General features: G+C 33.3%; 1 protein-coding gene and 1 pseudogene across 3 annotated transcripts in view; one reads left to right on the forward strand and one right to left on the reverse strand.

The window, feature by feature from the left end:
* RBM41 (RNA binding motif protein 41) overlaps nt 1-10,381 on the forward strand; it is a 57,892-nt gene that overhangs the window by 37,374 nt on the left and 10,137 nt on the right. The gene's annotated exons all lie outside the window — the stretch shown is intronic.
* On the reverse strand, nt 5,652-5,770 carry LOC111732013 (annotated as a pseudogene).

The raw sequence follows: 10,381 nt of genomic DNA on the forward strand, positions 1-10,381 counted from the left end.
AAGTAATCTACCACATCAACAGACTAAAGAAAAGGTATCATATTATTCTTTCAATAGATGTAGGAAAAGCATTTGGCAAAATCCACCCATTAATGACAAAAATTCTCATCAAACAAGGAATAGAGGGGAACATCCTCAACTTGATAAAGAATATTTACAAACCCTACAGCTGACATCATACTTAATGGGTGAGAAACAGGATGCTTTCCCCTTTTATCAGAAACAGGGCAAGGATATCCATTCTCCCCACTTTTTAAAAAACATTGTACTGGAAATGCTAGCTAGTAAAATAAAAAAAAATAAAAAGCACATAGATTGGAAAGGAAAAAATGAAAGTGTCTTTTTTCAGATGACATGTAGGTAGAAAATCTCAAATAATCAACAATAACAAGCTAAAACAACTCCTGGAACTAATAAGTGAGTATAGCAAGGTTGGAGGATACAAGGTTTATATATAAAAGTCAATTGTTTTTCTGTATAACAAGAAATGAACAATTGAAATAAAAAGCACAACACTCTTTACAATAGTACAAAAAGCAGTGAAATAATTAGGTAGAAATCTAGCAAAATATGTACAGGATCTATATGCAGAAAACTATAAAACCCTGCTGAAAAATTAAAGATCTAAATAAATGCAGAAATGTTCTGTGTTTATGGGTCAGAAGACTTAATATTAAGATGTCGGTTCTTGCCAAATTGATATGTAAATTCCCCACAGTCCTAACAATCCCAGCAGGCTATTTTGTGGATATAAACAAACTGATTCTGAGTTTACAGAGAAAGACAAAAGATCCAGAATATCTTACACAGTACCAAAGGAGAAGAAAGAGAAGATGACAGTTAGAGGACTGACACTACCCAACTTCAAAATTTACTATAATCAAGTAGTTTGGTGTTGGCGAAAAAAAAAAAAAAAAGACAAATTGATTAATTGAGGAGAATAAAGACTCCAGAAATAGACGCACACAAATATAGTGAACTGATCTTTGACAAGGGAGCAAAGGCAATTCAATGGAGAAAAGATTAGTCTTTTCATCAAATTGTGCTGAAACGACTGGATATCTATATGCAAAAAAATGAATCTATACATTTTTTTTCTCAAAAAATTAACTCAAAACGGATTATACATCTAAATGTAAAACACAAAACTATAGAATTTCTAGAAGGAAACGAGAAAATCTAACTGACCTGTATGGTGCTGCATTTATATGTATAACACCAAAAGCATGATTTATATGAGAGAAAAAAATGGATAAATCAGACTTTATTAAATTTGTAAATTGCTATGTGAAAGAGACTTTTAAAAGAATCAAAAAACAAGCGACAGACTGGAAGAAAATATTTGCAAAACATATGTCTAATAAAGGACTTGTATCCATAATACACGAAGAACTTCTAAAATCCAACAGTAGTAAAACAGACTACTCAAAAAATGGGCAAAATAACAGACACTTCACCAAAGAAGTTATGTACATGTCAAATAAGCATATGAAAACGAGCTCAGCATCATTTGTCATCATGGAATGGCAAAATAAAACAATAATGAGATGCCAGTATCCGCCTATTAAAAATGGCTAAATTTCACAGTAAAATTGACAGTCCCAAATGCGGTTGAGTATGCTGAGGAACTCTTACTCATTGCTACTGAGAATTCAAATTGGTACAACATCTTCCGAAGATAGTTTGGTAGTGTCTTACAAATCTAAATATGGTTTTACCATATAATCAGTAATTGTGCTTCTAGTTCTTTATTTACTCCAATTGGTTTGAATACCTATATTCATACAAAATCCAGCATGTTGATAGCAATTTTATTCATAATTGCCAAAAACTTGCAATCAAGATGTTCTTCTACAGGCAAATGGATACATTCACTTGTACTACATCTATACAATGAAATATAATTCAGCAATAAAAAAAGAACTGTCAAGCCACAAGACAGAGAGGGACTATAAGTGCACATTTGTAAGTAAAAGAAGCGAGTATGAAAAACTACATTTTGTATGATTCTAATTATGTGACATTCTGGAAAACACAGAATTACAGCAACAGTTAATGATCAGTGGTTGTCAGGATTTGGGGGAGAGTGGGAAAGAAAGGAATAGGTGAAGCACAGGAGATTTTTAGGGCAGTAAAATTATTCTGTGTGATATTGTAATGGTGGATGCAAGACATTTTTCAAAGCCATAAAACTGTACAGCATGAATAATAACCATTAATGTATACAAATATTAAAAAATCATTTAGAAGATTGCAGAACCCTAGGAAAGAATGCAGACTGACAAGAGGATCTAACTGTGTTAACAAATATATGAAGCAGCCTCACAGAAGGTATTGGGGAAAAGGTGCTGATGTGAGTGAGTATCTTTGGAAATGTGTGGAGACAACAGAGAGGCAAACAGAACTGTACATAATCATTGTTTCCTAGTTGCTAAGGTTGTGTCCATGGGGGTACTGGTTAACAATTCTGATATTGATATGCATGTATAATGAAATGGAGTAATTAAGTAAATGATGGCAGCTGATGGGAGCCAGGTTTCTCACCATTGTAATTTACAGATAAGCAAAGAGTGGAAGCTAGAATGATCCATGTGGTAATGGTTTAGAGTTGGAGACATTAGTATGAACTCAAGTTTAACTTAATATACAAATGATTACATATAGAAATCTTTATAGATATGTGTATATACATAGGTTAGTGTTAATTTTTCTGTCAACTGAGAGAGTCTAAATGAAATGACACTCCAATAGCAACAAGTGTGTTCAGCATCCAGATCTCAGTTTCTAATACCACTCTTAAGTAAAAGGAACTTGGACCACTTAGAGAAATGGCTGATTCCAGCAGGAAATATGCAAGATGAGCCTTCAGCGTTTTGTAGTGCCAGAAAGTAAGGAAGTGCTCAAAACAACATAAAAAATATTGTTGGGGATATGTCAAAAGAGCACAGGAGCCAACTGAAAGTTTCCAGTGACCAAAGCTGGAACGATTTGTGCAAAAGAAAATAATAATAATATTGGATTATAACCCAAAGTATAGAATAAATATCTATGAGTCTATACTGATGACAAATAAAGCAATTGAGTACATTGATAAATGGGGGAGAGGACACAAATAGCCCATGCAGATGAATTCTCAATAATCTGTGTAGCTGCCTCACCTCAAGGAAGAGGAGCATAACTCCCCCTCCTTAGCTTTGAGCTACTTATAGTGACTTCTTTCCAAAGAGTACAGTATGGAAAGGCATTAAAAAAGTAACATTACAATGTAGAAACCCAACACTGCCTCAGGTGATCAAAGCCAACATCAACAGTCATAAATCATGTTGATAGTATGTATGATGTGATCAAAATTGCACATTTCCACTGTGGTCTTCCTCCTAATAATCTGTAAACCCCAATCTAACCATAAGAAAACACCAGAAAAATTCTAGTGGTGGAGCATCCTACAAAATACCTGATCAGTTTTCCTCAAACTGAAGATCATTAAAAACAAAGTCTGAGAAACTGCCACAGCCAAGAGGAGCCTAAAGACACATGAAAACTAAATATACTATGGTATCCTAGATGAGATCCTGGAACAGAAAAAGGACATTAGGGAAAACCTAAGGGAATCTAAATTAACTATGGACTTTAGTCAATAATAATATATCAAATTTAATTCATTTATTTTAACAAATATAGTAATGTAAGATGTTAATAAGGGAAACTGAATGTGAGGCATATGGGAACTCTTTGTACTGTCCTCTCAATTTTTCTGTAAATCTAAGTTTTTCTATTCTAAAAGATAAAGCATTTTTAAAAATATTTAAGCACTGAATTTGACCTCAAAGGCAAGGGAAGTAAAAGCAAGAATAAATGAATGGGAGTATATCAAACTAAAAAGGTTCTGCACAGCAAAAGAAACCACCAACAAAGCAAAGAGGCACCTGTCCAAATGGGAGAATATATTTGCATACAACACCTCCAATGTGGGCCTAATATCCAAAATATACAAAGAACTCATAAAACTCAACAATTAAAAAAAAATCCAATTTAAAAATGGGCAGAGGACCTGACATATGACATAGGAAAAGATACTCAACTTTACTAGCTCTTAGGTAAATGCAAATCAAAACCACAATATGATACCATCTCACACTTGTTACAATGGCTGCCATCAACAGGACAAGTAATAACAAGTGTTGAAAGGCTATGGGCAAAAGGAACCCTCATGCACTGCTGGTGGGACTGTAAATTGGTACAGCCACTATGGAAAACAGTATGGAGGTTCCTCAAAAAATAAGGATTGAATTACCATATGATCCAACAATCCCTTTTCTGGATATTTAAACAAAAAAACCTGAAAACATTTATCCGCAAAGATATATGCACCCCCATGGTCACAGCAGCATTATTCACGGTGGCCAGGACATGAAAGCAACCGAAGTGTCCTTCGATAGATGATTGGATAATGAAGCCGTGGTACATGTATACAATGGAATATTACTCGACCATAAGAAAAGATGAAATACTGCCATTTGCAGCAATATGGATGGACCTTGAGATAATCATGCTAAGCAAAATAAGTCAGAAAAAGTTGAAGACCATATGATTTCACTCATATGTGGGATACAAAACTGAATGCAACAAACAAACCTGACAAACAGACTCATGGACATGGACAGTGGATTAGTGGTTACCAGAGGGAAGCGGGGAAGAGAGGAGATAGATGAGGTAGAGGGGGTCAAATACTTGGTGACAGAAGGAAATTTAACTTTGGGTGATGAGCATACAATGCAATATACATATGATGTATTGTTGTACACTTGAAACTTACTTGATTTTATTAATCAATGTCATCCTAACAATTTTAATTAAAAAAATTTTAAAACAAGTAGCATGCAGCATAATATCATTTATATAAAGGTTAAAAATATAAAATAATACTGTATTGCAGAGGAAGAGCTTCATCCTCTATTTTCACCTGGAGTTTGTTTTTGTTTCACAGAAATGTTTATTTTGTTTTCTAGCCTAGCTGTATATTTTTACATATGCATATATATGAACATATATGTATGTTGTGGATATATACATGTGTATATGCCTGTGTGTATGTGTGTATATATATATGTTTTTTTTGAGCAGAGAGGATGCATCCAAGTAAGAAGCGACTGAGCCACCTCAACCAGAATTCCTCTTGATTTTTTAAGAATGTTTATATCAAAGGAAACAATCTTAGTATGGATCTTTCCTACTTAGTGAGAAACTTGCTGGATGTTTCACATACCCCTTTCTACGGTCATTTAATTTGGTGATGCTTTCATGATGAGTATTTCAGAGCCAAAACTAGATCACATGAAATTACTTAAGTGAATCATAAGTCAGTTATTCTGTCCTTGCCTTTAAAGTAAAAGTATAGTTAAATGATAAATATGTGAATATTCAGCTTCTAAAGACTTTGAGATGTAAATAATCTGCTTATTACAGTGCTTAATATATTAATTCATGCGTTTCAGCGGTTAAGTCATTTAAGTGGGTTCTGTTTTCTAGCCCTTTGCTTTTGCAGTTGTCTGACTTCTTCTCAAGTTCCTTTAAGATATCAAAGGATCTAACTTAACACTAGTGAATATATAGAGATCTCTTTTTTTCTTATCTTTTTTTTTTTTTTTTTACACCTGTAGCACCTGGTCTTCCTAGGTGGTCTCCCATCCAAGTACTAACTGGGCCGGACCCTGCTTAACTTCCGAGATCAGACGAGATCGGGCGTGTTCAGAGTGGCATGGCCGTAGGCTCCTTATCTTTTTTTTTTTTTATTATTGTAGTAAACTACACATAACCTGAGATCTACCATCTTAACAAAATTTTAAGTGTACATTACAACGTTGTTAACTACAGGTATAAAGCTGTACAGAAGACCTCTAGGATTTTTTCATCTTATATGACAACTTTATACCCATTGAACAGCAATCCTCCATTTTCCCCTTCCCCCCGGTCCTGGCAACCACCATTCTAGTTTCTTCTTGAGTTTGAGTACCATAGATACCTTTTACAAGTGGAATCATGCAGTATTTGTCCTGTCGTAACTGGCTTAATGCCCTCAAGTTTCGTTTATGCTATTGCATATGACACGATTTCCTTTTTCTAGTTGAATAATATTCTATTGTATGTTATATCACATTTTCTTTATCCACTCATCTGTGACAGACATTTAGGTTGTTTCCATCTCTTTGCTATTATGAACAGTGCACTGAATGTGAGTTTAAATATCTCTTTGAGATCCTGATTTTAATTCTTTTGGATAAGTACCCAGAGATCAGATTGCTGGATCACTTGGTAGTTCTAGTTTTAATTTTTTTGAGACCCTCCATAGTGTTCTCCATAGTGGCTGCACCATTTTACATTTTACCAACTGCACAAGGGTTCCAATTTCTCCACACCCTCATCAACATTTATTTTCTGTATGTGTTCTTTGAGGAGATGTCTATTTAGGTCTTTTGCCCATTTTTTAAAATTGGGTTGTTTATATTTTTTCTGTTGAGTTCCTTATTTATCTTGGATATTAACCTCTATATGGTTTCCAAATATCTTCTTCCATTTCATAGGTTGGCTTTTCACATTGTTAAGTGTTTCTTTTGCTGTGCAGAAGCATTTTTGTTGATGTTGTCCCACTTGACTTTCGCTTTTGTTACCTGTACTTCTGATATAATATCCAAGAAATCATTGCCAAGGCCAGTGTCATGAAGCTTTTATCCTATTTTCTTCTGGGAGTTTTAGAGTTTCAGTTCTCATGTTTAAGTCTAATCCATTTTGAGTTGGTTTTTATGTATGGTATAACATGAGTCCAATTTTATTCTTTTGCATATGAATATCACCTTGTCAAAGGTACTGTCTTTTCCCCTTTGTTTATCTTGCCCCCCTTGTCAATCGGTTGACTGTATATATGTGGGTTTAGTTCTAGCCTCTCTATTGTGTTCTGTATGTCTGTCTTTATGCCAGTATCATACCATTTTGATTACTGTAGATTTGTAATGTGTTTTGAAATTAAGAAGTTTGAGACCTCCAGTTTTGTTCTCATTTCTCAAGATTGCTTTGGCTATTTGGGGTCTCTTGTAGTACCATATGAATTTTAAGATTTTACTTTTCTGTTTCTATAAAAATACTATTGAGATTTTGATAGGAATTGCATTAAATCTGTAGATCACTTTGGGTAGTGTGGACATTTTAACAATGTTGTCTTCTAATCCACAAACATGAGCTATCTATGCATTTATTTTTGTCTTTATTCGAGCAATGTTTTGTGGTTTTTAGTGTACAAGTTCTTCACCTCTTTGATTACATTTTTAAAAATTGAAGTATGATTGACATCCAGAAAAGCTGTACACATTTAATGTATGCATCTTGATGAGTTTGAAGGTATACACTGTGAAACTGTCACCATATACAGTGTCTTAAACTATTATCTCCAGAAATTTCCTCCCTCTCTCTTTTTTCTTTGATATGAACATTTAACATAAGATCTACTCTCTTAACAAATTTTTAAGTATTCAGTATAGAATTGTTAATTATGTGCATTATTCCGTACTGTAGTTCTATAGGACTTATTCATCTTTTATAAGTGAAACTGTCTACCTCCTGATGAATACTTTTCCAATTAACCCCAGCCCCTGGTAAACATGATTCTGTTCTCTACATCTATGAATTTAACTATTTTAGATTCCTGATATGAGTGGGATCATGTCGTATTTGTTTTTCTGTGTCTGGTTTATTTCACTTAGCATAATGTCTTTTAAGTCCATCAATGTTGCAATGATTGACAAGATTGATTTATTTTTTAAGACTGAATAATATTCCATTATATTTATACACATTTTCTTTATCCATTCGTCTATCAGTGGACATTTAGGTTGTTTCCATGTCTTTGCCATTGTAAATAATGCAGCAATGAACAAAGGAATGCAGATATTTCTTCCAGACCCTGATTCCAGTTCTTTTGGGTATAAACCCAGAAGTGAGTTTACTAAATTATATAGTAGTTCTATTTTCAATTTTTTGAGAAACCTCCATACTGTTTTCTATACTGGTTGTACCAACTTACATTCACACCAATACTGTACAAGGGTTAAAATTTCTCCATATCATCACCAGCACTTATCTTTTGTTTTTGTTTTTGTTTTTATAATAGCCATTTTAACAGCATAAAGTGTTATCCTATTGAGGTTTTGATTTGCATTTCTCTGATGATTAGGTAAACAGGATTTTGAATATCTTTTTCATATGCCTGCTGGCAATTCGTATGTCCTTTTTGAAGAAATGTCTATTCAGGTCTTTTACCCATTTATTTTTATTTATTTATATTTTTTTATTAAGTTTATTGTGGTAACATTGGTTAATATAATTCTGTAATTTTCAGGTGTACATCATTATAATTTGACATCTGTATATTCTATTGTGTGTTTACCACCCAAAGTCCAGTTTCCTTCAGCTACCATATATTTGATCCCCTTTACCTACTTCATCTTACGCCTACCCCACTGTATTTGACTCCCTTTAACTGTCTACCAACCCCCTCCTCCCCCACACCCTACACTCTCATAACCACTAGTCTATAGTCCATGTCCATGAGTCTCTGTTTGTCCTGTTCATTTGTTGCTTTTAGGTTTATATCCCACATATAAGTGATATGTGATTTTCAACTTTTTACCCATTTTTTGAATTGGGTTATTTGTTTTTTTGGGGGGGTGAGTTATAGGATTCCCTTATATATTTTAGATAGTAATCTTTTATCAAATATATGATTTGCAAATATATTCACCCATTCCATAGGTTGCCTTTTCACTTTGCTGATTGTTTCCTTTGCTGTACAGGATTTTAGTTGATGTATTCCCACTTGTCTACTTTGGCTTTTATTGCTTTGCTTTTGATGGCATATCCAATAAATCAGTGTCAAGAAGCTTTTCTCCCATGTTTTCTTCTTGAAGTTTTAGAGTTTCCAGTCTTATTTTTAAATCTTTAATCCATTTTGAGTTGATTTTTGTTTATTGTGTAAGATACGTGTCTAGTTTCATTCTTTTGCACTGGATATCCAGTTTTCCCAGCATCACTTATTGAAGAGACTATCTTTTCTCCATTATGTATTCTTGCCCCTCTTGTTGAAGATCAATTTACCATAAATATATGGTTTATTCTGGGCTGTCTATTCTGTCCCACTGGTCAATGTGTCCTTTTTATGCCAGTACCATACTGTATTGATAACTGTAATTTGAAATCAAGAAATGTGATGCCTATTGATTTGTTCTTCCTCAAGATTGCTTTGTCTATTTGGGGTCTGTTTTGGTTCCGTATGAATTTCAAAATTTTGTTTTTCACATAAATTGCCATGGGGACTTTAATAAGAATTGCATTGAATCTGTAGATCATTTTGAGTAGTATGGACATTTTGACAATATTTTGACAATACTTCCAATCCATAAATATAGAATTTCTTTCCATTTATTTGTGTATTTTTCAATTTTTTCATCAGTGTTTTAGAGTTTTCTGTGTATAAGTCTTTCAGCTCTTGAAATAAATTTATTTCTAAGTATATTCTTTTCGATGCTATTGTAAATGGGATTGTTTTTCTTAAATGTTGATTTTGTATCTTGCAACTCTATTGAATTTGTTTATTAGTTTTAATAGTTTTATTGTGAAATCTTTAGGGTTTCTACACATAGGATTATGTCATATACAAACAGATAATTTTATGTCTTACTTTCTAGTTTGGGTGCCTTTATTTTTGTTTTTCTTGTCTAATTGCTCTCTTTAGGACTTCTAGTACTATGTTAAATAAAAGTAAAAAGAGTAGGTGGGCATCCTTGCCTTATTCCTGATCTTAAAGGAAAGGAAAAGCCTTAAGTTTTTTACTCTTGAGTATGAGGTTAGCTGTGACAGACTTTTCATATATGGTGTTTATCATATTGAGGTAAATTTTTTATATTCCTAGTTTATTGAGCATTTTTATCATAAAAGGATGTTGGATTTGGTCAAATGCATTTTCTATATCTATTGATATGATTGTGTGATTTTTATCCTTCATTCTGGTAATGTGGTATATCACATTGATTGATTTTCATGTTTTGAATCATCCTTGTGTCCCAAGGATAAATAGCACATGGTCATAAATACCACAATCCTTTTAATGTGTTTTTGAATTCAGTTTACTAGTTTTCTGTTGAGGATCTTCGCATCTGTATTTATTGGGTATATTGGCCTATAGTATTTTTTTTTCTTGTAATGTCTTTTTCTGCTTTGGGTAATGCTCTCCTCATAAAATTGGTTTGGGAGTGTTCCCTCCTCTTCAATATTTTAGAAGAGTTTGAGAAGGAATGGTATTCATTCTTCTTTAAATGTTTGGTAAAATTCACCT

The sequence above is a fragment of the Pteropus vampyrus genome, unplaced genomic scaffold, assembly GCF_000151845.1.
Source record: "Pteropus vampyrus isolate Shadow unplaced genomic scaffold, Pvam_2.0 Scaffold419, whole genome shotgun sequence".
Classification (NCBI taxonomy): Eukaryota; Metazoa; Chordata; class Mammalia; order Chiroptera; family Pteropodidae; genus Pteropus; species Pteropus vampyrus.